The 27,235-nt window shown below is 43.6% G+C and overlaps 1 protein-coding gene across 1 annotated transcript in view; it reads right to left on the minus strand.

Annotated features, from left to right (window-relative positions):
• Window positions 1-2,334: 2,334 nt before the first annotated feature.
• Window positions 2,335-27,235, minus strand: part of CSNK1D (casein kinase 1 delta) — a 574,414-nt gene continuing 549,513 nt past the window's right edge. Inside the window, exon 10 of the mRNA XM_069655333.1 lies at window positions 2,335-2,507. The gene's annotated coding sequence lies outside the window, so the exon portion shown is untranslated. The remainder of the gene's footprint in view (window positions 2,508-27,235) is intronic.

Below are 27,235 nucleotides of genomic sequence, written 5' to 3' on the forward strand. Positions count from 1 at the left end.
CGCTCCAGTCCCCTGGTGCTCTGGTCCTATCTAGGCTGGGCTACTGCATCAGTCTCTTCCCCAATCTGCCTAAATCCTCCCTCCACCCCCTCAACAAATCCAGAATAGGACTGCAAGATTTATCCTTGACCTCAAGACCATGGACTGCATCTCTCCAGCCCTAAAATCTCTCCACTGCCTCCTGGTTGCTGCGAGTATCAAGTTCAAGATCCTCTGCATCATCCACATGGCTTTCTGGGGCCTGGGACCCTGCTACATCCAACTCTCTCCCCCTAAACACCTCCCTGCTAAAGCCCTTCGGTCTTCCAGTTCCAGCACTCTGCAGATCAGACGCTTTTCCAAGCAGAGAGGGGGGCTAGATCTCTCGTGGGGGGTAAATCTCCCTCTTCCGCAGGTGCCTCTCTTTGGAATGGCCTTCCTGGCCCTCTCAAACTTGAGCCGGACCTCCTTAAATTCTGGAAGCTTCTCAAGACCTTCCTTTTCTCTTTCTTCGTCCCTGCACTCTGCTAAATTTTGACTGGCTTCCTGGTGGCTTCTGATCCATACAGGGCACCAGGCCCTGCTCGACTAGACTGCCCCTGCACTTGGTCTCCCCTCCCTCCCCACCCCTAACCTTAACTTGTCCTTCTGGGCTCCCTCCCTGTGCACTAGACTGGCTGGGCCTGCACCCCTTTTGAGCCCATCCAGTCCCGTCCCTCGCACTAAGCACGTGGACCTTCTCTCCCCTGAACTGTCTGCATTCCCCTGGCACTTGTCCACCCCTTAGCACTTGCCTATCCCATGGGCCCCCCGGCCCCTAGCAATTGCACGCTCGCCACTCTGACCTGCACTTCCTTTCCCTCCTTAGCACTAGCATATTCTGCTCTGATGGGCACTTCCCCCCTCGGTTCCCCCCCAAACTTCTTGTTACTGCACTTGAACGATCCGAATGATACAAGGCATAGTAGGACCATTTCTGTTTCTCTTCATCCCTGCCCCCCCTGCTCTTTTATCTTGTTGCGCTTTGATCCACCATTTGCCGCATATGCGCATTGTAACTACCCACTAAATAAAGGTCAGGTAAGTGGCCAGATAAACTCCAGACTTGCTGACTCATCACGAGTTTGGTGGTAACCCTTAAGTGCGGTGGTAACGCTATTACCGCCACACGTAAGCATCTGCCAAATCACGGGATTGGCGGATTTACCCCCCCAGCTCTGAGCTGGAGGCAAACCCGCTGTGACTTTTCAGATTTTCAGTGCTATTGCCACCGGTGGTAATACCGCCGGTGGTAATAGCGCTGAATATTCCCCATTGGGCCCAATGGGGAATGGAAAATTCCGAATGGGGACTTACCATTCCGCCAAACCCGTGATCTGGCGGTAATTAGCGCCCTACTCGTGATGAGGTCCTTTGTCTTTAAAATTGTAATATTTAAACTAGTTTTCTCTCTTCTTAAGATCTTTCATTATTACATTAGAAGGAGATATCTAATGCTGCATGCAAATATATATATATATGATGAAAGTACTGTTGAAACTCTATTCATTTTGGCCTCTGTACAATTGTATAAGAGCAGGATGTGTGCTAGCTTTAATAAGAATTAAACATTTAAGAGCAGAGTCTGCAATGCCATGCTTTCTAATCTTTCGAAGGCAGTCACCACGAGAAAAAGCCTAACACAAGTTTAAAAGGTGTATGACATTATGGCCTACATAAGTATCATTGGTTGTTTTGTAACTTTATCATGGTTGTAGCACACACTATTGTATGCTTCATAAGGATTTTAGTGGCTGTTCAATACCGCATATTGAATGAGGTTTACCCTTATTTGATATCTAATTTTAAGGAAGAGGGCAAATGTTTCGAAAATAAACCTTGACTTGATATATATAGATAAATAAACCTTGCAAGCTTCAAGGGATGACTGACACCACACTACGCCCCACAGTATTGCATTTGCTTGCCCCTCACCGCCATAATGTTTCACCCTGATGGTAAGACGGATTGATAGGACCAGGAGGGTCAGACAATGCAGTATTTGATGACCCGGAAGTGCCAGCGTGCCATTAGGCGCAGTCCACAAACTAAGTGGCAAATTCCCAGAGCAATGTCGCAGTTCCCAGATGTTGTGATTAGTGCTTCAGAATTAGTCAAACATTCGGCTGGTGTCTTTCTGCTGCAAAGGCCACGTGTGGGAGCTGAGGCTACAGAAAACGCGCAATCTTAAACCTCACAGTCAAGCAACCTTCTCAGCGAGCACTCCCCGGGTACCTGTGCAATTTCCTAGGTCATCCACATCTGTCACAGAGTCTTCACTGAAGGCCGCTGCACATAGGCTGTCTACAATCTCGGTGAAAAGAATGCTACAGGGTATTTATTAGTTCACTATAAGACAGCACACACAGGTGGAAGGTACATGTCGTGTCCCAAACAGCTGGCCGTGCAATCGTTCTGTTGTCAGGATAGGAACCATCGAAGGAGGGGCCCTTTCCACCATCCAGAACTGCTCAGCAGCAGACAGGAGTCTAAAGGAAAGAAAAGAAAGACTCAAGGGTAGTTTATTTGCTTCCTCCTGCTGCTTTATTTTTTTATTGATATAGTTAAAATAAATTCAACCTTTCAATTTTTATAGATATTACAGAATGTTTAACATTTACATCAAGATGGATAAGAATCAACAAAACATTTTAGAATAATTTAAGACAATTTAAAACAGATAAGACAAATAAAAAAAAGATAAAAGGACACACCAAGTTGAGATCTTGGGTAACAGCAACTTGTGACAACAAAAATATAACCAATCATTTTTTTTTTTAAAAGCCTCAACTGAAAAACAGTGATACATTGAGTAACAGGGCAAACATTTATTCTTAGTCGATTTAGTTTGTTGTGTCAATTCATGATAAGATCACAACATAGGAATTAGACATTCTGCCTCATCACGAGTTTGGCGGTAGCCCTTAAATGCGGCACGAACGCTATTACTGCCACATTTAAGGGTCCACCAAATCACGGGTTAGGCAGGATTTACCCCCAGCTCTGAGCTGGGGGCAAATCCGCCGTAAGTATACTGAATTTCAGCGCTATTACCGCACGCTAATACTGCCGGCGGTAGTAGCGCTGAAAATTCCCCATTGGGCCCAATGGGGAACAGGGAATTCCCGAATGGGCCCAATGGGGAATGGGGACTTACTGTTCCGCCAAACCCATGATCCGGCGCTAATAGCACTGGGGGTTTGGCGGTAACGCTAATAGCCCCGGGGGTAATACTGCCGGGATACCGGCCAACTTGTGATGAGGCCATTTAGTCATCACCTTGCAATAAGAAATGTTCCATCTTTAGTGCTTCCAAGAATCTAACTGACTGTGGCTATTCTAACAGTTATACAGGTAGAGGTAAAAAAGAGTCTCCACAACACAGTAGTATCCAATATTCTAAAGTCTATGAAACAAGGTGTGAAATAAGTACAGGGTTTGTCTTTAAGCATGCAGCATTCCGTGAGTAAATGCTGTAGAGTCTCAATACAATTGTCAAGTTCACAAAACCTGCTTGTTGTCATTTTTATCAATGAGGCCTCCTCGTGCCAGTATTTGATTGGTCGGCCATAATTTGAGCCTGAATCTAATATAAGAGATTCTAAACTTAACTGAAGGACTCTTGATAAGATAATTCGCCGGAATGCGCAGCTTTTTAATGCCAAACAGATTGAGCTTAAAATCAAGATATGAGTTACTTTTTTGCTGCGTCTTGATCCAATCATATTGATGTAATTTGAGTTTGGCTCTCGTTGGATTGTTTAGCAAAAGATCTATAGTGATGTCTGCATCAGCTAGAAATGCTAAGGCTGTTGACCGCCAGGTGGAAGCACAATTATGAGTGGGATTCAGCATGGCCCCAAGGCATCTGGGTGCATTTATTGAAGGGTACATAAGTTACAGATAATTAAACATTACATGGTACAATAAGCATAGTAAAAACAGAGTACAATAATGTACAAGTGCAGCTCAACAGGATTACATAGGAATACGATAGGTAATGCAGTAAATGTACAATATGGTACAAGTTGCCGGTTTGGGTCAAATTGTAAGTGACCAAGTGGCAGCTTGATCCTGCTCAAAGAGCCAGATTTGGCTTTGCTCTTGAATGAATGATAAGAAGGTTCAGCTTTGATTGAGTTAGGGAGTGTGTTCCATAATTTAGCTGCAAGGACTGGGAAGCTAGACCCACCGGCTTTCTGCAGCTTAAATCTAGGCATGGACAAGAAGTGGGCTTGGGCAGATCTCAAAGGGCGGGTAGAGGTGTGGGAGGTAAAGCGGTTGGCTAAATATTCAGGGGCAATGTTGGCTATGGCACTTATGAATAAGTGCAAGGGTTTTGAGTGATATTCTGTGAGCAACAGGGAGCCAGTGCAGACTGCGACTGGTGTCAGAGATATGTAGTTTTCTGTGTGCCTAATCTGGGAGCATCTGAAATTATATTTGAAAATCTCTTCTGCATGTCAAGAATAAAAAAATTAAAAAGTGCTGAGGCCAAAATGCAGCCTTGCTTGAGGCCTCTATGAGTAGGAATAAGACCAGCAAGAGTGAGTTGAATTTGAATTGTTGTTTCCGAGTGCAAAAGATAGATAAGTGTTATTATAGAAAGAGGAAATTCGGCACGTTTTAATTGGTCTACTAGCAATTACCTCGATACAGAGTCGCAGGTAGATCCAAAGTTTACAAAGGTTAGGTACAGCGACAGTTTTGTTTGGGTGCAGTGTGTTTTCATGACCATTAAGGTCAAAAGGTTAATGCTAGTGCCCGGCCCTTGAATGAATCCTGTTTGAAACAAATCTCAATGATGTGTTTTCACAGTGCAGTCAGTAAAGTCTCTTAAGATAAATCTGGCGAATATTTTTCCCAGGGCGTCAGGAAGTGCTATCGGTCTATAATTTTCAGGAGATTGCTGATCGCCATTCTTGAAGATTGGCACAATGACTCAATGCCTCCAGGATAGCAGTAGAAGCTGCGTTCAAATTACGTGCTTAAAGATTTAAAAAATAATCTTTGTCCAAGCTTGTGGATGCTGCTTAAACATCGCATTGGATAGACCATCAGGGTCAGGGGCTCTTGATTGACTTCGTTTTTGGATAAAGTACAAGATGTCTGAAGAGGGAAAATCGAGATCAAACTCCTGCCATCTCACCGCAGGCACATTAACTGAAAGAACAGCAGGAAGAATAATGAGCGCACTATCATTTTGCACCAGGCCCAAGTGCGCCCATGGGTGACAAATATGCTGAAAGACACCCACTTCACCAACACTGCAACCTACATTAGCCTCAATGCAGCAATACCAGAATCTACAAAACACAAGAATTCCTGTTTAAAGGCTTGCAGATGCTCATATGAATTAACCTAATCAAATGGCACAGTGTAAAGCCATGTTTCAGGAAAATTACAGCCAAGTACACTGAGCGAAGTGCCAGGAGGTGCCTCTTAGCCTCGTCTCGCTGCTGCTCTGTTACTGGGTATTGTGAAGATTCTACACGGACTCTGCCTTGAACTTCTCTTTGGATGAACTATTCTGTGGACTAACGTAAAACCACGCCCACTTCTTGACCCCCGCCTATATAATTGGCATTCAGCGCGCGCGCACCGAGCAAAGTGCCAGGAAGTGCCTCTTGGCCTCGTCTCGCTGCTGCTCTGTTACTGCTCTGTATTGTGAAGATTCTACATGGACTATGCCTTGAACTTCTCTGTGGACTAACGGTAATTCACCGTATAATCAAGCATTATAGACTTTAATCCACAAAGTATATATAATTACAGTTACCTATTTTTGCCTTTTTTAGTAAACCCACGCCCACTTCTTGACCCCGCCTATATAATTGCATCCCGCGCGCACCAAACCTCTTAGCCTCTTCGCCTCGGAGGGGGAGGAGTGTACTTCCTGGCAACTTCAACTCGAACGTTTGTCTAGGCGTCTGCATCGCAAGCTAGGCAACTGTGCTAAGCAGCGCGGTCCGTCGATCCAGTAAACTCGGTTGCCATGAGGAGTTTATCACTAAAGACAGGTATGCCTGCCTTGTTAACTGACCGCTTGGATGGGGGTCTGAAAATTCACTCTTCAACGAGTTCGACGCCGGTGAGGAGTAAAGGAGCCAAGGGGGGTTCCCATAGCATGGACATACGGATGTTCTGCAGTGGGTCCTTCTCGGCTCATAGAGCCAAAACCAGGCTGACTAATGACCGAGCCGCATGCCCACAAGCTGGTCTGGACTCCCGCCCAGATTTCTACTCAAGTGTTGATAAGTAATTTGGCTATTTCAAAAGAAAATCTTGACTTGGAGCGGCCCGTAAAAGCCGCAAATCTTGATGATTCTATTACGGATACTGCAATGTGTGATTTTCTATCTGCTTCCACTCAGACTATGGATTGTATAAATATAGATTCACTAGCGAAGGATGTAGCAGTAATTGATCTTGATCTTAATTATTCTGTGTTTTCAAAGCAAATGTTATCTGAGAATTGATCACGATCCCCGATGATGTTTACTGAGGCATCGCAATCAACAATAGAAACTGTGTCCCACATGACAGGTCGAGAAAGCAATAGGACACAAACTAATACGCATGGTATAAATACATCAGCATGCACACAGCATATAGAAACCTCGATAGATGTTGCCATGCATGCTATGAATCTGGCGTACAAGCAGGGGGGGGGTTTATATCAAACAGTTGATAAAAGAATAACTGCCCAAGAGATAGCAATGAGACAAGTGTTAGCAGTTTGTGAGACGATGAGGTCTGAAGTGCAGCAACGGAGAACAACTGTTATGCCACCCAAAACTATTGTGCGTTCTGTAACTTGTCAAACTAACAAAAATACAAGACAAAAATTTGGTGAAGTAACTTTGTTGAGTCATGATGAGCAAAATGAGCGTAGGCCCATTTTGCCATGTATTGACTCGATAATTTATGATCCCTTTCTAAATTGTATTACGCAGTCGCAGGAGTTGAGCATCGAACCGCATACTAATACAATTGCGGGCACTCAAAAAAATTACTATCCCATGTTTTCTTCTGCTACGGCGCACCTCAGTAACAGTGTAATGTCTTCAGGCACAGATAATTGTCAACAACCAAATGTTAAGGAAAACACAAAAAAACAAAAAAAAGTGGTGGAGAGCTCTACTGGTAAGTTATCGAAAAACATAGCAAGCATAAAACACACGGGAGGTGTGATAACAAAACAATTTTTAAAATCGATCACCTTACCAAAAAAAAAAAATAATAATAAGGTGCTGGCTTCCCAGGCAATCAAAGAAGAATATGTGATGCAAATGCTTGCGAAAAAGTGAATGGGTTCTCTGAATTTTCAGGCTAGACATGCGTTAAATTACCCCCCATTAGATGAACTACTTAAAATGGTCAAACAAATAGATGCAACATCTAGCCCAGTCAGTGACGGTGCAGATACTAGCAGTATGACTAATGGCAAAGTACAGATTAAATTTTCAAATAAAGCAACGGATTACAGCCAGAACAAAGAAGCAATAAGGCTGGCAGTGGATGCATACATGTCTGGCCGAACGCAATCACCTATTGAGATCCCAAAGACAGTATGCAACTTAGCACAACCAGTATCTGTAGCTGGTAGTGCGATGAAGGAGAATATGACTATTCAGAAAACTCTGATAGAGGGTGACCACTCAAAAATGGCGTTAAAGACACATGAAGCGCTGCATATCCATGAAATGGAACCCGTAATATTGGGCCAAAAAGAATGCCCCCATGAAAAAACTAGGAGTGTGCAAGTGGAGGACTCACAGTCCCTGAGTAATTTATCTGGAGTAGTCATTTGTCTAATTGAGAGTGCTTTGGGAAATCTCAAACTAGACAACTCCCCCAACTTGCGAACGGGTAAAACAGAGAACTCCCGAATTGAAACATCAAAAAAAGTGTCACCTGTCAAACACAAGCAAAACCCCGCCCCATTTGGTCTAATATTAGCATGCAGACCATTACCTTGTATACAATATGATTTAAATCATGGGGCTGTGATGGCAATTTTCTCAGACGTACAACAGTTGGAAGACATTGTGTCATCCGACTTGGCACTAGTGGAATTTGTCAACAATGATCATTTAAATGCAGTAAAAATATGGATGCATTCTAGGGTAGTGCAGAATTTAATATGGAAGGCAAAGGATTCCATGTTTCAATTAGGATTTGTCTTGAGTATTGATCATTCTAACACGCAAGAGGTTGTAACCTCTGGCAGGAACATCGATCTAACAAATGCAACTCCCCATAAAGTAGATAAACTGATTCCTTCAGATAAGCTATGCAGTTGCCACTGCAATGTACAGCAGAGATAACTAGGTCCAGCACTATCTAATCATGCCTTCTCTCTGGTTAGTTGGAACTCGAGAGGACGCAAGCATCTGCTAAACAACAATCAACAACATTTGAATAATTATGATGTGGTCCTCTTGCAAGAGACATGGCTATATGTTCCGCCGATTTGGGAAGGATATGAAGTGCATTTAAATCCAGCCATTGAGACAGTTGTGGGAAGACCTATGTCAGGGCTCTTAATTGCTGTAAAAAGACAGTGGGGTGTATTTTCAACATTGTAGGCGACGCCGAATAAATACATGATGCTAGTTAAAGTTGACACACACATTGCTGGCTTTGCTATTCTAAACATTTACTGGAATCCTGTTGCCTTGAGTGATGAATGCTTTTTTAAAGATATGGGCCTCATTACACGGTAGGCGGTAAACCATGGCACTATTAGCGCCATGGTTCATGCCGGTAATTTACCGGTACCGCCTTGGAGGAAAGGGGAATTACCGCCCTATTCCGAGGTTGGGAAGGCGGTAATTCCTCCTTCCTCCATTGCCCTTCCCCATTGCCATTTTTGCCCCATAGGGCATAATGGGAATGGGGAAGGCACTAATTGCGGTACCGTAATTAGCTCCCTCGTCCCTTTGCGGGTTGGATTTTTAACGCCTGCAAAAAGCAGGTGTTAAATTCCCCAACCCGCAAAGGGACCTCGCAGTAAGGCGGTAAGGATTTACCGGTACCGGTAAAATACCGGTACCGGTAAACCCTTACCGCCTACCGTGTAATGAGGCCCATAAACTTCCTACTAGATCTGGTTGCGGAAGAACAGCAGATTAAAATTCTCATACTGGCTGGTGATTTAAATTTGAAGTGCATGGATGGTATTAGTAGATCAAATGATCAGAGATTAATACGATGGAAAAGTTTGATACATTTTAGAGGGCTTAACTTACTTAATGGTGCCTTTTCCTCAGACATTCCTCCCCGGCCAACATGGCACAAAGGCAAATTGGCCTCCATCATTGACTATATATATGTGAATAAGGCTTTGTGGCCAGAGGTGTAAAAATTCAATGTCATTTCCTCTGATGCCAGCGATCACAACATGTTGGCAATGGAATGGGTTATTCAATTGACCCCTGGTCCTAGTGCAAAACAACCTAGAAAAGGGTGTCTTGTGGTAAATGCAGGTGGTAACCGTCTCTGATGGATGGAGGATGCACTAATCCTTTTCAAGGAGTTATTGAGTGATTCAAATGCGCGTGAGGATTGCAAATTAGAAAGTGTTGGCATTGTTTATAGCAACAGTTATTTTCTAATCTAAGAATGGCAATACAGATTGCAATTGTGTAATTTTTGGATATTGTTCTACCTGCTTTGGCTTGCGCCGAATAATGCAATGGTTAACCATGTTGTGCATGCCTAGCTAAGCAAAGAGATATATTATTGTTTTTTTTAATGTTTTTTTTTTTACCTAGGTTGAATCTACCCTGATTGGAATATGATGAATTTAGATACTTAAAATGTAATTGTCATTATAAATTATCTTAATCATGTATTTGAAAAGTTGATGTATCAACTAAACAAATAAAAAAATGTTTTTTTTAAAAACAGCCAAGTACACTTGTCTCACTGAACACCTGCCGCAGTGGGGATTCGTGCTGACTTAAGCAATGCGCCTCGCAAACCCAGGAGCAGCTCAAGGTCTTACAGTAAAATAAGATTCCTTTCTTTGAACGACAGTGAACTCTGGCAGACAAGCATTTTTAATTCTTCACAAATACTAGTAAGTTAGAGCAGAACACCCATGGCCCAGTGTTTTTTCTCTGGGAACTAAAGACATTTTTGCAACACCCACACATCATTTGAAACATAATTGTAACAAGAATGGCTCAGCTCTTGCAAATGAACACTGAGGGCCCAGGGGCAAAAAGCCGGTTCAAGCTAAAACTAATGGGAACAAATTCACAATGCAACGATTTTAGAATTAGGTAATGAGGGAGGAGCAGTCAAGACAGCCCACTGACACCAAGGTCCAAATGGCCAATGATCAGGATTCCTATAAGGGGACTATATGTGACCAATCACTTAGCAGCCAATCTCAGGATGAGATAGGTTTCTGGGAGCTGGTCCAATTCTGTGATGTCAGCCTGCAGTGCGTTACAAAGATGGCTTGGAGACGGTGCCTAGATTTTCGCTGTGCACGAAGCCCTCTGTGTTTTTTTTGCTGCCCAGAAATAAACGCAGCTTGGAACATGTTGCTGCTTGCTTGGAACTCTGCTGCATTTCTTTGGGCAAAATGGGAGGTGTTAGGGCCTCCCATAGCTGGGACCCACATAAGCCCTGGTTGGGGTCCAACTTCTCCCCAACAAGTTGGTGCCCTCTCTGAGGCTCATTGTAAGGCCCTTCGTGGATGGGCACTGCCTGCACAAGCCCTGCATTGAACTGCCTGCCCCCCTGTCGCCGACCCAAAGAAGCTGTGTGACCCTCGCCTGCACCTGAAGACCACCGGAAGACGCATTTACCGGGTAAAGGACTCGGGGGCCACTTGGAAATAACCCGCTTAAGGGCAGGTGAGATTGCGGAAGGTGTTTGACTGGTTAAGTCTCCCAGAGAGAGGCGTATCATTCGTGAGGTGACGCAGCGGGTGCAGTTTAAAACAAACACAAGAGAATAAAGAGATTACTCCACCATAGTGAGTGGGAAGACAGATGTGGGTGGGGAAGAATTGTAAAAAGGGTGGCGGGTGGTTTTACATTGTCACAAAATTTGGTCTATTGGTGGTGATCGGCACGTGAGTTGTAGTAGGGAATAGAGCAAAGATAGTCCCTTCTTGTGTTGATGAGCTTATTGGGTGGGGTAACGATTGCCCACATGTTGGACGGAGTGCCCCGCTGATTGGTCTGGATGGCGAATACATGTACGGGGTTGTGGTATTCCTATGAGTCGGCGTTGTAGTTCGATGAGTAGATGAGGATTCCTATTAATTGAGTGATTTAGATCGGGGAATAGAAGACCGATTCCCGCAGGAGATAGCTAGAGTATGCCTCACATTGTGGAAGATAGTTGGCTGGTTAAGTTCCCCAGGTGAGGGTGTGTATCACACGCAAGGCGACACAGCGTGTGCATACAGACTATATTTGAAAATGATTAATGGATACTCCACTCCAGGTGAGGTGGGAAGACAGCTGTGGGGATTGTGGGGTTTTATGGGATTGGAAGTAATGGGTTATTGTTCTGTGTAGGCGCATTTGTCTGTTCATTTGTACTGTGATTTTAGTTTGGTGACGTCACCTTTAGATTGATGCATAGGATACAGATTTTTGATGGTGAGGAGTTAGTGGTGTGGATTTGGAGAGGTAGAAGAGGTGACCCAGATGCGGTGTGTGGAAGGCACATGCGCAAGATTGTGGGGGTGTGCCGGAGAAGGCAATGGTTTGGTGAAGATGGGTAGCACGTGGAGTGCACTGGCTAAGGTACAGAGCCAAGAAGGCTCATAGAAACTGAAAAAAAGTTAAATTAGCTTCTAACGTTTGCTCCCTGAACAGCGGACTATCGAAATTCTCAACTTGAGGTGAGGTAAAAGGTATCACATAATAGAGAAATGACTCCCCTTCAACCGTTATGTAGGACACAAAGATACATTAGTAAAAAATAGTGTACAATGTTTCAGAAGTACTGAAGACAAATAAATAAGACCATAGCCGCCCACAGGCAGCTTCTCCAGAAGCATGCAGCAATTGCTTATGACACACATACATAGCACTTACACGGGAAAGAAGCTGAAAAAGAGCCAGGCTATAGTTGAACTGTGGCGCATGCAGGAAAGGAAAGTGGCGAGGCGTCAGCAGATGCTGGACCAGCACGAGCTGAGGGAAGAGGGATCTCACCCTTCTGCACCTCCAGGAGTGCAATATTTGGTGACACAGATGGCGAGCAAGGAATGTGTCCCATGAGAAAACTGAAGGCAGCAGATGGATATTCAACCTTCACATGCAAAGCACCACCATACACTAAAGAGAACAAACAGGAGTGTGCAGAACAACTCACTAGCAGCACACATTTTGTTTTTCAAAATTAAAGGGTAGACAACGGGGGAGGTGCGAGGAGTGACCACAACAATAGCGAGTGGGGAGGAGCAGAGCAAAAGGCTTGACTGGGCAGAACAAATAGAGGGAGAAGAGAGAAGGGAGAGGGAACAGGTAATGAAGGTGCAGAGTAAGGTGAGAGACAGGAAGAGAATGGAGGAACTGAAAAGGGAAGACAGTAAATGGAGGAGGAAGGAAGAGCGGGAGCTTATGGGGAAGAAGCGTGGAGAAGGGATAGAAAGGGAACTGAAGGAAAGGGAGAGGGTAGAGAAAAAGTGGAGAGAGAAGAGAGGAAGGGAAATAGAGGGAAAAGAAGAGGAGAGAGATAGCGGAGCAAGAAAAACATGAGCTAGCAGAAAGGGAACAGAGAAAGTTGCAATTACAAAGAATGGCAAGGGAATGGGCACAAAAAGCAGGAGGATGAGCGGGCAATAAAAGCAGCCAGTGAGTGGGTTTAGTTTAGTTTATTATTTATATGGCGCGCCATGCCCTGGGGCATCAGGGCACAAACAGACAAGGATATGCTGAACTTAGTTACAAGTACATGATAGATAGGGAAAAAAATACATTTACATTTACAATACAAAAAAAAATACAGACATCAACAATCTTACAATATGCAGGTATGTACAAGGTAAGGACAAGGTCAAGGAACAAGGGTAGCAGGGTAAATGTTTCCTACATGGTCATAATGTAAAGATACACAGTTGTGTGTAGTGTGACATTTACGGGTTATGCAGGTTAGAGTCGTTAGATGTCATTGGCTCTCAGCCACCTAGTTAGGTTCTGTCTGAAGTTAGCGAAGGGCTGAGGTTCCCTGATGTCATGGGGGAGGGAATTCCATAGCTGCGCAGCCTTGACTGGGAAACTATGTCCTCCGATAGTGGAGAGTTTGAAGCGCAGAACTTGGAGGCAGTTTGCGTTAGCCGTTCTTGTTGGTCTAGAAGAGGTTCTTTTGCATAACCTGTCCATGAGATAGGGTGGTGCTTTATTATTGAGGCATTTGTGGGTGAGGGAGGCGATCTTGAGTTGAATTTTATCAGAGGTGGAAAGCCATTTGTGTTTTCTTCTTATAGCGGATATATGCTCATTTCTGTTAATCTTGAGTGCTTCTCTGAAGGCATTGTTTTGGAGGATTTGAATTTTGTGGATGGTCTGTTTGTTAGCCCCAATGTAAAGTCCATTCCAATAATCCAATTTGGAAAGTATGAGGGCTCTGGCAAGTTTAATGCAGCTGTCTGTGGACAGGAATTGTTTACTAGCGCTGATAAGTTTGCATGTGTATGCTGTAGCAGAGGCTAGTGAGTTAACTTGTTTGGTAAAGTTCATGGTAGCGTCAAGGTAGAATCCTAGGGTTTTCACTTTGTTAGCAACTTTTATATTGTTTCCATCAATAATGAAGTTGGCATAATCAGGGCTGAGTTTGGATATGTAGGTTGGGGTGCCTAGGATGATAAGCTCGGTTTTATCATTGTTCAGGCATAGGCCGTGTGTGGCCATCCATGCCTGAACGATGCTATAGATTCTGTTCACTAGGGCCAGATCCCTGGCGTAGTCTCCTGAGAGCGGGAGGAGGATTTGGGTATCGTCTGCATAGTTGGTGTATGCGATACCCAGATGATCCATTTCATCAAAGAGGGGCTTCGTGAAAACATTGTAGAGGGTGGGTGACACACAGGATCCTTGTGGTACACTGCATGTTATAGGGATCGGGTCTGCTGAGGCTGATGGGGCGAAGACTCTCATGGTCCGGTTACTCAGGAATGACTTGATCCAAGTTATCGCCTCTTTTGAGAAGTGGGCTGCAGAGTCAAGGTGGCTACATAGGACTGAGTGGTCAACTTAGTCGAATGTCGCTGATAGGTCCAAGAGGAGGAGAAGGGCTGCTTGGCCATTGTCTCTACATTCGTCTATTTGAGCCTTAAGATCTATTAATGCTGTCTCAGTTCCATGTTGCGGGCGGAATCCTGATTGGCGGGTTCCAAGTAGGTGGTTTGATTCTAGGAAGTTCTGTATTTGCATGTAAGCCACTTTATCTAGAATTTTTAGGAGAAAGGGCACAGTTGTGATAGGCCTAAAGTTTGTGGGAATGGCGGGGTCGAGGGTTTGTTTCTTTAATAGAGGCAGTACCCAAGATTCTTTTAGGTTAATCGCTACTGTGCCTGTGGTAAAGGAGGAGTTGATAAGTTTGGTTATAAATGGCGATAGTTCTCTCGCAGCATCCTTGATAAGTTGAGCTGGGCATTGGTCGCCTTTGCAGTTGGACGGTTTAAGTCCCAGAATGACCTTTTCTACCTCAATGGTCGATACCTTTGAGAAGCAGAATCGGGCTTCTTGAATAGGTTGTGGTGGTGTCGCTAAGCTCTGAGGAATGTGAGGCGTTAGGGATGCCTTCTTGAGAGCAATTTTAGTTTGTAAATTAGCTACTTTATTTATTAAGGCAAGTTGTATGCTTGAGCACCATTTTTTGTCCTTGGTGCAGTTGTCTTGAGGTACAACGGGAGTTTCCAATTCTTTCAGAATGCTAAACAGTTCTCTGACACTAGATTTTGAGTTAGATATTCTAGTATTATAGGTTTCCTGTTTGGATACTAGGATTTCTTTCTTGTATTGGGAGGAGGCTTTGGAAAGGTTGAGTTTATTTTCGACTGAAGGGGACAGTCTCCAAATGGTTTCAAGTTTTCTTTTGGTCAGCCTGAGATTTTTTAGATGAGGCGTGAACCAAGAGTTAAGGTGTTTTTTCGGTTTGCTATTTCTTAGTTTGAGCGGGGCTATGTGGTCGAGGGCTGAGTTCATAGCTTCATTATACTGTTCAACTAGCACATTAGGGTCCATAATGTCTGGCAGTGAGTTTAATCTAGGTAATATGACGGGCATCAGATTTTCCACTGTCATGAGTTTTTTGTTCCTCGTAGGCATGGGTGGGGCAAGTGAGGGCTGTGCAGTAGCAAGGTTGGTCGTCACTGTGAATAATAGCAGGTGGTGGTCAGTCCAAATCTGTGGTACGGAATCCGTGATATTTATTTTGCAATTATGTTCTGCTATCCAGTCAAGGATACGACCTTTATTGTGGGTGGGTAATTTAACTTTCTGGGAGAATCCCAGCTCTTTCAAGGTCAGGGCAATCGCTGTAGATTGGATATCCTTGGTGTCATTGTAGCCTAGATTGAAGTCCCCTAGCACTATTGTTTGGGATGTATTTATTAGGTTATTAGACAGGGAAGTCGAGATGTCTTCACCGAAGGTTCCAATAGGACCTGGTGGTCTGTAGATAAGGATGATGTTTAGAGTTTGGGAGTTAGCGATGGCTATTTTGACTGTGATGCATTCACAGGATTTCATAGTGGTGGTTGTGATAATTCTCATATCTAGGCTGATCTTAGCTATGATTGCTAGGCCTCCACCTCGGGAGGTATGTCTGTCCGCTCGTAAAATTGTATATTTGTCTGGGACTGCTAATGATAGGGCAGGGCCTGCCGCATCATGTAGCCAAGATTCTGAGATGGCCAGGAAGTCTAGGTTGTTTGAGAGAATGATGTCTGATATCTCTGTTGTGTGTGCAACTAGAGACCTGGCGTTTATAAGAGCTCCTTTGAGATAAGGTTTGTGGCTTTCTAAGTTAGGGCAGGTAGTATTATGACTAACTTTAGCGGTCTGTTTAATACCGTTTAGTACAGGTCTATTGGGATTGGAGTGTTTCCTGGTGGGTTCTGCAGTACCCTTCAAGGGTGACTGTTTTTTTTGGAGATTTAGTAGTTCAACTTTCTTAGCTGGTGGCTCATGCAGTTTGGACAGGCGAGCGCATAGTCTAAGGTTTCTGTCTACAGTATTGCAAGGCCTTTGCATAGTGGTATTATCTTGATGTTGGTTCATTTTAAGTCCTGTGTTAGGTTGTTGTGTGTCGAGCATGATGGGTAAGGTGGGATGGGTGGGATAGGACGTGGCGCAGCGACTCAGGGCGTTGGCTTTAGTGGTCAGGTATTTGTACTCCTAGTATGATGGAGAGGGTAATGTACAGTGGTGGCCAGGGTAAGTTGTAAGCGAGACCTAGGATGAACATGCTAAGTGGCTGAGTAGGGGCAGGCTAGGTGCAAATTCAGTTGTTGGAATACAATTTAAAAGGCAAGTACAGGCAGGCTAAATGCGACTATCAGGCCAGGTGCAAATTCGGATAGACCGGGTGCAGATATACTATAATAATGCTATTGGTGGGCTGTATGCAGTAGTGTCTGACAGAATCTAACAAAACTAGGTGCAGCTATCTGGCTATACATAATTTTAGATGTCACAGTATGGTACGGTCAGCAATTTCAATTAGCAGGCTCATATAAGCAGGGGTTGGGTTTAAGACCTCTTCTCTCTTTGGGAGAACCATAATATGATATTTGACAATCAGACAGAAGTTAGGCATGTGCATTTGCTGAGTACATCCAAACAATTACGGTTACAGGCCCCTAGGTCACTACTGAAGGGCAGTGTGTAAGTAGGCGAGGCATAGAGCAGGTGGGGGAAATGAAGCGTAGAACAGATAATCGTGCAGGTGGCTCATTGTGTGAATAAACAGAGAGGGGGATGCAGTGTACAGTCTAGCAGTAAGGCATAGTGCCTGTGGCGGTATATATTAATTAAGGTCCATATGCTTGAAAAGCAGCCGGAAGTAAGATCGCAGAGAGTGGCTATATTATGAAGTAATAGTGCGGCGTAGGGGTACATGGGGGTGAAGCTGCAGCAATCGAGTCTTGTGTTACAGTATTGCTTGTACCTGTGGGAAGTCCAAGTTGAAGGCAGGTTGCAGGGTTTAGGGACTAGGCGCAGACCGCAGCACGGCACGCTCGGTCATCTCTGTCAGCGGGGGAGCCTTCTTTCTTGGCCTTACTTCGCAGGCCGGCTCTCGCCTGACGGTAGCTTGTGGTTGGCTATGAATAAGCAGCCAATCGTAGCGAGGCAGAGCAGGGAAGGCACTGGAATGGGAAAGGAAGAGATGGGAGGAGGAGAGAAGGACCGAACAAGACAGCACAGCCAGCCATGGAATAGGCTCAGGTGGGAGTGGAGCAGCTTACATGCGATATGGAAGGGAGAGAGCCACCACAGTGATGAATCTGCGGGCAGTTGGGACATGTTTCAAGAACATGTCATTGTGGGGGTGCACGATACAGAGGGGGTGCATAAAGATAGTGCATTGCAAAGAGAGTAAATTCAGCTACATTCTGAGCACACGTCTTTCAGCAAGGAGACTGGGCTCATGCACACACAAATAGATACACAGAGCAATTCAATGAGACACACACGGTGGAGGACGGTGCACTTGAGGGGGGAGGCATGCATTTCATTGACGGGTCTTGAAGAATCGATTAGACTGGTGGTGTCAGGAGGATAGGAAAAGCTGTAGTGAGACTCAGGGAAGGTAGGACAAGTGAGAAGGTTAGGGGCACACGATTGCCAACTAATTATTAAACACGCACAGAAAAACTAGCGGCTCTCACACTGGTACTAGAACACAGCGCAGAAAACTGGAGGAGAGACACTGCCCTGAGAGGAGTGAGGAACATGGTGATGTGAGTGGGGTACAACAATACACCAGAGACACAAATCATGGAATTGCGGGGAGCTGCACCCCGGGAGGAGAGAACTGTGGGTAAGGGGTGGATGATCCATGTTCCCTACAGACACCTTTTGGTGACAAAATAACACAGTGCAAGTAGTAATGCCACTAGCGATTTTGAACACAGAACTGGCACAAATGCATTAGCTAACACACGTAGGGAAAGAGGTCATTGCTGTACGAATTGGAGAATAATGGTTGTATTAGAATTTGGGAGTAGATCTTGATGGGAGAAATATTTTGACTAACTTCAACAGTAATGAAAGTAGTGGAGTAATACAATGCTTGACTTAAATAAATGAGTAGTTAATAGACTAGGGTTTAACAAGTGGAAATGTGGTTGGATACAGGACATGGGAGTAAATTGTGATGGTTGGGACTGAAAGAAAAAGAGGGGAAAAATAAATAAATAAAAGGAGAGGGGGGAGGGACAGGTAGCGAATGCTTGGTAGCAAATATCATTAGTACCAGCTTAAAGTGCCTGCAGTTCACTGCGGGGCACGCCCTGAGAAGTTGTGAGAGGAGCCATAGAAGAAAGATCTAAAAACCCTGCAATTCTCTTAAATTAAGGAACATGATCCTCTTAGTTTAGAGACACAGCCACCCTATATGACGGATTTATTACCCTGATGTTTCCCTGTTTAGCTTGTCAGCGTGTAATGCCCTGGGACAAAGGGCATTAAAGTAAAGTACAGTAAATACAAAGACTCAAAGGCCCATTTGTAAACTACCACCTAAATTGCGTGCATATGATCCAAGTGTGTCATGAGTATCTTCACCTAAATTAAGTGCAGATGATCCAGATGTGTTAAGGATACAGCTACAGGACAGTGGTTGTCTACCCATTTTCCAAGTAAATTTAGAATTGTGCAACATGTTCGGATCCGACCGGCATTGAACGCCCACCAGGTGGTGACAGGACGGTGCATACATTTACCCTTGGCTCCTCCCACTAGGACACTGAATAGTGTGATAGTGGTGTAGAGAGGTTAGGTCAAGAAATTGAAGAATATGTCAATTCTCAGGTCTCAAGCGCTTCTTTTTCATTTCTCGCCAGATACAAAGGACCCAGGGCAGGCCTGAAGACAACGGACAACTAAATTACAATGGCTAGGGACTAGAGTGGGACATTTTGCCCTCCTGACAGACTTTGTTAGATATGTAAGGCATCAAGCCCTACAAAGTGGTGGCCACCCTGGCAACGCGGGAGCAACAATTAACAGGGCCAACGCAACAGATTTTCATGAACTACAAGACAACACAAACACTTTCGAGTTAGGGAAACCTGGCCATCCTATGGTCCAACGCACACAAGCAGCTAGAATAGGGACCAACACCCCAGTGTGCAAAGCATGCTGACATAGGCTTCAAATGATATTTTGTGCACCCGACAGCTTTAACACTGTTTTATTTTTTATTATTTATTTGTTTGGTTGATAAAATCAAAACAATACAATATAGTGTGTTTAGAAAATATAAACTCATCTTACATACTATTTACATGAATATCATGACCACACAACAGAGCAGAGAATAACAACATATAAAACCATTACAGGTCATTTCACCTCCAAAATAACTTCATTCAAAAGCCAAGCAAATTAATAATAAATGATGATATTGAAAAGCAGAGTACAGTACTACTGTGAATCAGGAAAAATTACATCCAGAAATTGTACATTGGCTATCTTTACTGAAAGGGAAGTCGTTGTAAAGATACATTGCCACATATTTTTCTGGGTATACACATTCTGATTCTCAAAGAAATTTTTGAAACACTTTTTTTTTTTTATTGTTGCGTCATTAGTTTACAGAAAACCTTACACAACATATACAAATTCACATCTAAGAGAAAAGACATAGCATAATAAAAAGTCATGTATATATAGAATCGATAATAGAAGGACATCCATATTTCATAAAAGTACACATATGCCTGTCTAAAAAATACAGCACAGGGGATAAAAAAAGTGCATTTAGTTCCAAAGTGTGCTTCAGTGCAGTTTCAAATAAGCAAATTCATTTGTTCTAAACCAATAGTTAAGCCCTGCAAAAATGCATTAAATGCCACAATTAGAGATATGTTTAAACCCCACATACATCTATTCCAAAATAGATTTACAGAGCACTCCAGGTCTTTCTTGTATCGATCTTTCAGGGTCAGGGAGCATAGAGGCTCAAAATACATGCACCCAAGCACCAAATGTTTAAGTGTCTCTTGGGCTTTGGGGTCCCCACAAAAACGACATCTCAGATCTGAAGAGTCCGACCTTGGACTGTTATTAGTACCCCAGTGGATTGTCCTCTCAAGGGTCGAAAACTGATTGAGCCTGAAGCACATGTAACTTAACCTGCCCAAGCATTCCCTTGCATGGCAAAAGTTGGAATAATCTTCGTAAGAAACATAATAATTAACACCCTCAACTGTTTCCACCCAATCAGCCCTAAGAAGGAGCCTCTTCACCCAGCCTGGTCGTTCTATAAGAGCCTCTACGGTAAGTCCTAAGGACAGGAGTATAGAGTTCATTCTATCACAGGACTTAGTCATAGAGGGAACAGTTTCAACTCTAGCCACCTCCCTTAGAGTTTCAAAGAGAGAGTTTTTAGGAGGATCACTTATTTTCTTATACAGGGAGAGTAGTTTCCAGAGGTACCTCGTTTTAAGAGAGATGAGACACAACTCATGGCGAATAACTGCATTCGGGACCGCCATCGATAGGCCCAGAAGCTCCTTCCACAGCTTTCCCTGAATCATATTAAGTGTCAGGCTCATGTCGTCGGTACAAATATCTAAGCCATAAATTAAGATTGGCTCACATTTAGCTAGATAAAAACGCCTGATTGGTAACAGAGAGAATATGCAGACCTTTGATCTCAAGAATTTCATTTGGATCTTAAGTCTACAGACCTTCTCGTCGAGACTCTGCTTCCAATCTTTCATAGAGGCCCTGTTTGTAAGATGGTACCCCAAGTATGTAATAGCCTGTACTTGGTCTACAGGTTCATCACCCATAGTCCACCTATATGTTTGTAACTTTCTTTTTATTTTTAAAAACCAGGATCCGGGATTTTGCTGCATTAGGCATAAGGTTATTAGCCACTGCGTAGTGATAGAAGAGCTACATCTTCCTTCTAAGGCCTACAGGGGAACGATCAAAAAGGATGAAATCATCAGCAAAGGCCATCCACTCAATCGCCATCCTCCCCAATCTTGCCAGTGAGATCGAAGGTCCCTGCCACACCCCCTCCACATCGCACAGATTAAAAAGAATAGGCGCCAGTGAGCAGCCCTTCTTGACCCCCAAAAAAGTTGCTATAGCCCCCGACAAGGCACCCTCCCTGGTCATACGGATCCTATTAGATGTATTAGAGTGGAGTAAAGCGAGAAGTTGAACTAGCTTACGGGGATCTGTAAAGCCAGCATTTTTGTCCACAATCTTGATCTAATAACTCCATCAAAAGCATTTGAGAGGTCCAGTGATGCTATAAACACATCTCCAGCGTTGGTTTGATGAACCAAATCTCTCAAATGAGCCGGGATTGTTGCATTCAAGTTCCCAGCTCCTCCCTAAAACCAACTTGAAATTTGCTAAGGTATGAATTGTGTCTAACCACTGTATTAAGGTCCCTTAGGAGCAGGATGGCAAAACCTTTGCTAGCCGCATCAATAAGTGCTATGGGCCTGTAGTTATTTGGTTTTGTGACCTCCCCCTTTTTATGTATGGGCACTATAATAGATTGACCCAGGATTCTGGTACTATGTGGGTATCAAAGATGTGGTCAAATATTGGTTTTAAAAGAGAGGCCCATAAGTCAGGAGAAGCCTTAATAACAAAGGGCGGAATGCCATCAGGGCCAGGGGCTCTAGACGGTTTCAGTTTATGAATCGCCCATCCAATGTCCTCATGGTCCCATGTACAGTGACCTTTGACAGGAGGTCCCAATTCCATATTAGTCTCTGATGTAAATTTCAGTGGAAGAGCAAATTTATTAGAATAGAATGTAGTCCAAGCCGCAGCTTGAATGGGACAGTCTTGGCTGTCCTTAGAGGGGACTAAAGTTCTATTAACTATTGACCAGAATTTGCCATCCATGCCTTACAGAGACTCTCCATCATGAATTAATGGGCATGCAAATATTGATCCATCCTCAGTGATTTCACAAAGTTTTTATGTTTCATGATTAGCTTTTTCTTTAAAACCATGAACTCAACAGGCAATAGGGACTGTTTTTTAAGGGCCGGCAAGTCCCTTCCTTTGTTGATTTTGGAGATATAGATTCTATTATCCCATCTGAAACTCTTAGGTTCATCGTTCATTTTATTGTCCACTTTGCTGATTTTATATGCACATGTAAGCATTATGTTATTATACAGATTACCTCCAAATAAAAAATCACTTTCCCCAAACTCACGGCTGTTTGCTTTAGCAAAGGATTCTGTAAGGAGAGTGTTAAATCTTTTAATGGTGTTATGATTCCAATTAACCGATCTTCCTTGGTTTGCCAAGGAAAGACCAATAAGAGCAGGTCTAATTTGGATTGTCTGAAGACCCACAGTCAACATAAAGGCTAAGGGGATATGATCCCCCAAGTCTATATTAATGTGCGATAGGTTACGCAAGCATTCTTCAGACCGTTAGATACATAAACAAAGTCAATGATGGAACTATAGGAACCCCTACTCCATGTATATTTAGGTACTTTTGTGAAGTTAGGGTGGTCCAACATAGTCAAATTCCAACTTTCCAAAAAGCTGGACCACCATATCCCCCTGGCAAGATTAGAGTGGAGGATCTTAGGGATAGCTTCTTTATCGTTCCATTCCATAATCGCGGCGGACAGTGAGTTAAATATCCCCTCCTAACACAATGCGATGGCCTAGCCCTTTCTTGCACCAATCCCCTAGTATATCACTAAGGGACTCTTCTACTGTCTCAATGGGTACCTTCAAAGGATTCCAATTGAGGTTCAAAACCAATATAGGACAGAAGTTTTATCTATATCCAAGGCAATACCCAGGAGCCAGTCCATACTACATACCACCCTACCATTGAGCCCCACATTGCGATCTACAGCTATAATTAGGCCCCCACTGAGATGACCCATTGTCCCCCTAGAGGCAGGGTGTGAAAAAGTGTGCATACCCTCTAGGCTCTGGCAATCGACCATCATAGTTTCTTGAAAAATATAGATCCCAGGACAGGTGTTGATAGAGTTCATATGCAGACATTTTTTAAGGTTTACACTACCACATATATTCCAAGAAATCACTCGTATCTTAGTCCTGTCACGCATTTCGTGGACCTTGTCTCAAGGATTCTAATGTTTTTAGGGCTGGCTGTAACCAGGAGCAGTCCTGGCCATTGCCTAATAAACTGGATAACAAAGTCAACACAGGAGCGGAACCTATAATGGGATTAGACAAATTGGAGGTAATATTAATCATCGGACCTGCCGGATTCAAAACGGGTTCCTTATATGCCAGGAAAATGTCGGCCTCTTTGACACTTGCAAGTGTCTGCAGTTGAAATCCCAGCGATTCAAGATTTTTTTCTTGCGTTCTTACCATTTCCGCCAATATCTCCTAATGGAAATTACATACCATACAGAGATTATCATGGGTCGGGAGAGAGATAGCGTCTATGTCATCCATAGTAATAGAACGAAGTAGGGGGATTTGTTTAAAAATATTTAGTAAGTTGGTCCTATTTAGATTGGATACTTTATCTAATTTATTAATGTTTATCCAACCAATAATGTTACCAGTGTTACTCACGGCAACCGACTGCTCCTGGACCGGTGTCCCCTTACTCCTGTCCAGAATGGGAATGTCTATCTTGGAGGGAATTATCTCACTCTTGTTATCACCTGGTATCTTATTGATGCCTGTAACGCCACCCCGTTTATCTCAGTACCGACCACCCCCCTGTTTTTGTTTATCATATCCTGTGCTTCATCTAACTGTAAGCCTGCCACGGATGACTCTCCCAATAGAGGCGCTATAGTCTCAGTGCTCAAGTTGAGGACCCCCGGTTGTTGAAGACCAGTAGATAGTCTGGTGTGCTTAGTGCTGACTATTTTGCCAAAGGCCGTCATTTTAGTTTGTTTGGTCTGAGGACGGTCTTGGACTATCCTTGGTCGATTGGATTCCCTATCCTCTATGGATTCCACCTCAGCATCAGTAGTTATTCTCTTATCAGCCAGTATCTCCCCACTTATCTCTACTTCCGGGGGTACAAAGTTATGACTCTTGGGGTTTTTATCAATAGACGGCGCATTTGGTCGATCCTCTTGTAAAGATATGCTTCTAACCGCTTTAAGATCAGAGTTTCTGGCCTTAACTTTCACGGCTGGCATATCTTTAGTTTTTTTGGACATTCTAACTCCTTTTTTCCTCCTACGCACCGGTGACTGTGGAAACTCATTGATATCATAATCAGATATGTCATAGACTTCTTTACTCTGGTTTGATAAGGTCAATGGATCAGAGATTATCTCCTCTCGCTGTACCACCTCTTTCCTAGAGTGAGTAGATTTTTCTTTGCACTTAAACCCTTTTGTCTGAGGAAGGAGGCGCACTTCAACCAATTCTTCACTACCCTTGTTTATAGTAAGCCCAGGCTTGGGTGATTCAGGGGGTAAATCTTGACTTACAATCGCCTCCATACATTCCATCACCTCCAACAAGTGGGATGGGCTGTCTAAAACCTTAGGCCTCCCACCTTCGTCAGAGATCTCCATAATGTTATGACCCGGACATACGTTTTTTTCCACTCTTCCCCCCTTACAGGACGTAGATGGCCGATCACCTGTGATCATAAATTCGAGAAGAGTATTAAGTTTAGCGTCCATCACGGACATCCTTAAATTTTGTTCGTCCCTTCGTCTTTCAACCTCTTTGGGGTTTATATCATTTTTAGTTTTACCCTCTACAAGCCCCTCTAGAAAGGCCAGTCAGAGGGTTAATTCATTAAAGGCCAATTGTTGTCCCACCAGGACCCCTCCCAAAGTTTCATGGGTCTCTCCCAGAGTTTTAAGTGCCAGATTCAAACTAATATGTAAATTAGAAAGAAGGGGAAAAATAGGGTCTCCATTGCTACGGTTATTAGAAAGGTTTTGCTCTATTAAGTTCTTAGAGTGATGGATAGTTTCCTTTGAGTTACGCTCAAAGTCCCGTGGCTTAACCCCCTTATCCGGCTGTTCTTCTGATCTTCCCCACGGCTCGGTTTGTGTTCCACCCTCTTTAACTTCTATTAGTACAGCACCCTTATCTAAGTCATGTGTGAATTCTCTACATGTTTTCCCTGTGTCTTTGTTCACCTCTTTATCTGTAAGATCTATAGCAGTTTTGTTTTTAGTAATTTTAGAGAAATCTGCGGTCGTTGCCCCCTCAGAGAGGCTCCTTAAAGCCTTACAGTTCGAATGAGAAGGTCTAGAGGGCATCTCTAAATCAATAATTTCTTTTAAAATGTCACCCGTTGCATCAGCCATTTGGTTAAATGAATCATCCATATCTTCCCCATATCCTCTATGTTTGGTTCTTTGCTGGCCCACGGTGGAAGCATCTTTCATCTGACACTTCCAACCCCCAATATTGGGAGGGTCTTGCCTGCTAACATCATTATCAGTACCAAATACAAACACAGTAGCAGTAGGGGTCTTGCCTACAGTATGGTCTCCTATATTGCTTTCCGCCTCCCCACCATTAAAGGAGACAAAACCAGACTGGAACTTCCCCTTCGGGGTTCCTTTTAAGTTTATCTCCTGTCGTGGTATGGATGCATGGAATTGTACCACCCTCCTAATATTAGGGACACATTCCTGTAAGCATTCAGCATCAGTCAACTCATGTCTACTAATATATGAGCCATCATTTCCCCGCCAAACTTCGCTAGGCAAGGTATTAGTTTTCCCTGGGTGTATATGGACAGCATTCAAGTTTAATGTGATAGATGCAGGTGGGTTCATCGGGGGGATCCCAACCGCTGTCTGATTAAGGTTTCCTATTTCTACCCCCTCCAAGTTTTTGGCATTAGAGGTAGAAGCAGCCAGCTCACTTTCTTGGGGTAACTCATTAGGTCCCATTTCCACCAAAGAAGCGGGCTGTTGTATTTCCAGCCCCTTTGTTATTAGTTCCTCAGTAGCGCCAAAACCACTTCTTAAAGCTGGCCTAGTTCTACAGTAGAAATCCTAGGAGTATTAGTTAAACATAGGGGAAATATAAAGGCTCCCTAATAGTTATAAGAAATATGGCCTGGTGTCTAAAAAGTTGCCTTTACAATTTAAACAGGGGGGAATGCCAGTTTAAGATGAATAAATATCCTAAAATCACCCTTTTAAAAAAAAAATGTAGGAAAAGTATTAGAAGCATAAAATAGGCAAGCAATATGTGTACAATTCTACAAGAAACAATGAAAATATAGATCAGTGGAGCTCATAACATCACTGATAAACAATATTAAAAAAAACGTAAAACTGAAGAATAAAAAATAAATACATAAATAATAACCACCAATCGGGGAGAGGAAACCTTGCAGCCCCTTAATAATCTATGAAGCTGTTAATGCAATACAAGGTAAGAAGCCCCGTACAGGTGGTACAATAAAACTGCCGTCCGGGGAACACCAGATGGCTTGGGGAGCTGCCTTAGTCCTTCTCTCCCCCCCACAGACCGGCGGAAAGTTATGTTAACTTTCCTCAAGGCTCTAATGGCTCGGGGTTAAAGCCATCCTGCGCAGATGGAGACTAATCGCGTCAAATCCAACAACAGGCCGCTCCAAGAGTCACAAATCTTCGTAATGAGTGAAGATACTGGGTGAACACAATCCGACTCCATTTATGTCAACACAATAGCACCGCGCTATGAGAGACAGTGTGTACCGTAATAAAATTTAAAAAAATGATAATAAAAAAAGGATAATAGGAGACGAATTCCAACAGTCTCCAATTGCTCAATATTACAAGTGATCTAAGTGTGTCTTAGGGTGGCATTAGCCTTACCGTCTGTTTGTTAGAGCCATTGTTAAGAGGTGTGCTCAGGAGGCACGGAGAGATACTTCAAAGGGTTTTTTCACCAAGCATCACAAACAGCAAAAACAACTTTACAGCTTCCACGCCCTTTTCTCCACTCACGGGCTTCTCGCCACAAGGGCCGCTTGGTAGCCTTTTATCTGGTGCTTCCTGCAGGTGTGTCCACTCAGCCAGAGTCTCCTTAAAGGAGTAGTGC

Source organism: Ambystoma mexicanum, chromosome 3q (genome assembly GCF_040938575.1).
Source record: "Ambystoma mexicanum isolate Mex_15411 chromosome 3q, UKY_AmexF1_1, whole genome shotgun sequence".
NCBI lineage: Eukaryota > Metazoa > Chordata > Amphibia > Caudata > Ambystomatidae > Ambystoma > Ambystoma mexicanum.